Source organism: Rhineura floridana, chromosome 5, assembly GCF_030035675.1.
Source record: "Rhineura floridana isolate rRhiFlo1 chromosome 5, rRhiFlo1.hap2, whole genome shotgun sequence".
In the NCBI taxonomy this organism is placed as follows: Eukaryota; Metazoa; Chordata; class Lepidosauria; order Squamata; family Rhineuridae; genus Rhineura; species Rhineura floridana.
Window position 1 is genome coordinate 177410909 of NC_084484.1, and position 4234 is coordinate 177415142.

Genomic DNA, 4234 nt, shown 5'->3' on the forward strand with positions numbered 1-4234 from the left:
ATTATCCCAGAATGCCTCTAGACCCCAGTGAGCATCATGTTGGGACCCAGACATACTCTTGGATAATAAAGATAGCCGCTGTTACAGCTCCTTTGCTCAGCACATCTCTGGACTATTGAGCAGTGGGTTCAATACCATTGCCTGTCCTTGAATTTGTTCATTGCCTTCTGGCCTGAAAGATGTATAGGGGTTGGGGTGGGGGTACTGTAGGCAGAGATGAGCACTGGCAGGGACCAGTGACAGTATTTAGCAGAGCAGAGAAATAAAGGAGTTGCAGCAGTAGCCACTATTTCCATTTCCCAGGTGCCAGTTCTCTTTTGAAACATCCAAACACTTTGGAACTCCCTGCCTACTGACATTAGGCAGGCACCTTCTCAGTACTCCTCTGGTGCCTACTTAAAACATCTTTGTTTCGGCCATCCTATCCAGACATGTCAAAGTGATGTATGTTTCAATCTGTTTTAGTTCATTATTCATGGTAATTATTGAATGTTTTTAAACACCTGCTTTTCACCGTTTTGCATTCATAATATTAATGTTTTATTTTTTTGTAAACCACTCTGAGGTTTTATTACAATCAAATGATATATAAATCTTGTTAAATAAATGCAATGAAATAAAGCATGAATACTGCAATGCATTGCACACGGGGTTGCCCTTGAAGAGTGTTCAGAAACATCAACTGCTTCCCAATACCGCTGCCAGACTATTAAGTAGAGCTTGCCAATTGTTTTCCCAATACTGAAAGGTCTACCAATACTTTGATAATATCTTGGGCACAGTATATCCAGTTGGATTTGAGGAACATCCAATCCAGTGATAATCACGTGATCTAGCAGGCTGCAGAAGACTAAGGATCTACTGAACAAATCTATATGTTACAGCCCTTGCATAAGCAGATCTCTGGATCAAGCAGTACGAGTTAAATATCTGCTACTTTTGTCTTGAGCTGCTCCATAATTTACATGTAGTAAACACTGAATTATAGTAGCTGTTTTATCTGTAATGTTTACATTTCTCAAAGGAAGCTGGCTTTGCAGCCAGAACTGGTTATTTATTTTTGGATGAACAGAGGCAGGGCAGCATATCTCAATGCTATCATAATTGATTTCTCCCCCATTGCCAAATCCCTCCAAACATTCATTAATACTAAATAACAGGTTTCAAGATGATCCATTATTCTGTCATTTTGAAAAATCACAGACATAATATGGGCTGGGCTGGTTTGCCCGCCATTCACATTCTCATGATAAAACATCAGATCCCATCGATCAGTGCCTCAGTACCCTTTTACAGGTATCTCACCAATCTCCATCACGTCCTCTCCACCCCCAAATTTACAACCTCATTTTTCTTCATTTGTACATTCATTATTTGAAATGCAATCTTGTAAACTCTTGAGATTGCCAATGAAATTTGTGAAAAGCATTGAGCTATGGAAGTTTGCTGTTATGTTTTCCAGCGGAGAAATAACTCGATGTTGCTCCTATTTAATTGATTATAAATGCTTGGGGTGGGCAAATTCTAAAGAAAAAAATGGGAATTGGTTAGCTGTAATGGAAACACAAATTATACTCGTGCAACCACATTAATCTAGGGAAAGGCAACAGGGGCTCAATCCAACCTCCAGGCAATGGTCCCATGGGGGTAGGAGGCTGGGGCAGACATCCAGCACTAGCACTCAGAAGAATGAGTGTGGACTAGCTTACCACATTTTGAAATAAGTGAACTTTTGTTGTTGTTGTTATATGCCTTCAAGTTGATTATGATTTATGGCGACCCTATGAATCTTTATATATATATATATTCACAGGGTTTTCATGGTAAGAGGTATTCAGAGGTAGTTTACCATTGCCTTCCTCTAAGCCTACAGCACTCAGTATTCCCAGCCGGTCTCCCATCCAAGTACTAACCAGGCCTGACCCTGCTTAGCTTCTGAGATCAGACAAGATCGGGCATGTTCAGGATAGTATGGCCATAAGGTTACTATTTTATTTATTTATTATTTATTATTAAACTTACAACCTGCCCTTCCTCCCAAAGGATCCTAGGGTGTCCAGCACATTCACAACAAAACATTTCAACAACAACAACAAAACGCATTCTAAAAACATTTTAAAACATTGTAAATAACAGTTGCAGATAAAAACATTCCACAAACAGTTGCAACGAGAAACTTTCTTCCATCTAGTGATCTCTGGGTTGCTAGGAACAGTCTCCTTCAGCCATCAGATGCCTGAGTAAACAGGAATGTTTTCAAATAATAATGGAGACAGGTGTACCTTGCTGAGGTGGGTATTCCATAAACGGGGAGCCACCACTGAAAAGGCCCTATCATGGGTCATTGTCAGCCAGGCAGCTCCTAGTGCAGCCTTTCCCAACTAGTGGGCCACCAGATGTTGTTCAACCACAACTCCCATCAGCCTCAGCCAGCATTGCCAATGGTCAGGAAAGATGGGAATTGTGGTCCAACAATGTCTGGTGGCCCACTAGTTGGGAAAGGCTGTCCTAGTGGCGGCACCACTAACAAAGCCTCACCTCCTGATTGTAGGATCCAAGATGGTTGATACTGGGGAAGGTGCTCTTTTAGATGCGTGAGTCCCAAGTCATGTATGGCTTCATTTGCTAGTACTAAAAGCTTGAATCGGGCCCTATGTACATTACTGCCTAGAGACCCCCCATAACATAATGGGGGGGCTCTTTTAGAAGCAATCTTTAGAGTCTAACATTTAAGAGTCTAACATAAGAAAAACATAACAAGAGCCTAGCTGGATCGGGCCAAAGGCCCACCTAGTCCAGCTTCATGTTCTCACAATGGCCATCCAGATGCCTATTGGAAGCCCAAAAGCATAGCAGCACTCTCCCCACCTGTGATCCCCAGCAACTGGTCTTAAACCTCCTTTGGGCACATGGGACTAGTTATGTGGTTCTTCAGATATGGGCTATCAGGGTTTTTTTGGGGGGGGGGGTTCAGCTATTTTTTGTTTTTAAAAAATGCCATATGGGATCTGAAGTTCCTTGTTCTTCTGCCAAAAAGGAACAGTGCAGTCTCTTTACAACTCCTTCTGTTAATAAATTGACGATTACCATTGAAAAGCTATTGATTGGTAATCAGTCCTGATGTTGTTGTGAGCTGCCGCACATAAAATAATAGCACTGCAGTTTCTATTTCGATTAAACCTGCCTCTTCCTTTTATTCATTGTTTGACAAACTAATCTTCTAAGGATTTGAACAGCCAAAGGGAATAGATTGTTCTCCCCAGCAGAATTTCTATTCATTTGAACAGAAGAACAACAGACGTCCCTGCTGGATCAGCCCACTGGCCCATCTAGTCCAGCATCCTGTTCTCACCAGCTGCCAGCCAAATGTTTGTGAGAAGCTCACAAGCAGGACCTGAGCGAAAGAGCCCTCCCCCCCTCTGTGGCTTCCAGCAACTGGTATTTAGAAGGCTACTGCCCCTGACCATGGAGGCAGAGCATAGCCACCATGGCTAGTAGCCATTGATAGCCTTATCCAGTTAGGGTTGCCAGGTTCAGGGCCTGAGACTGATCCTGTATCTTTAGGTGAAGAGAAAGTCAGCCAAGTGCAGGTGTCCTTGCAACACTGTAATGGGAAAAACCACAAGGTGGAATCCTCCCTTCCCCCTGCACAACTTTTAAAGATACAGAAGACCTCTGGGAGGCCGGGCCTGGCAACCAAGAAGTCTTCTGTATCTTTAAAAGTTGTGCAGAGAGAAGGGAGAATTCCACCTTTACAAGAACACCTGCACTTGGCTGACTCTCTCTTCTCCTAAAGATACAGGATCAGTCTCAGGCCCTGAACCTGGCAACCCTACTTATCCTCCATGCATTTGTTGAATCCTCTTTTAAAGCTAGGGGGTGGTATATAAGTACAATAAATAAATAAATAAAGCCATCCAAGTTGGTGGCCATCACTGCCTCTTTGGCAGCAAAGTCCTTAGTTCAGCTATGCACTGTGTGAAGAAGTACTTTCTTTGGTCTGTCCTGAATCTTCCAACATTCTGCTTCATTAGATGTCCACGAGTTCTAGTGTAGTGAGAGAGCGAGAAAAACGTTTCTTTATCCACTCCCTGCATGCCGTGCATAATTTTATACACGTCTATCACGTCACCTTGGTACTAATACTAAATTATAGATGTACAAGGTGTTTTGCCAGAGGCAAGAAAGTTCGAGGATTGATTTCAAAGGCGATGAAACACACTTGCGAAGAAAG

At 42.6% G+C, this 4234-nt stretch overlaps 1 pseudogene; it reads right to left on the bottom strand.

The window, feature by feature from the left end:
- Positions 1-1864: 1864 nt before the first annotated feature.
- Positions 1865-1983, bottom strand: LOC133386316 (5S ribosomal RNA; annotated as a pseudogene).
- Between the last annotated feature and the right edge of the window lie 2251 nt (positions 1984-4234).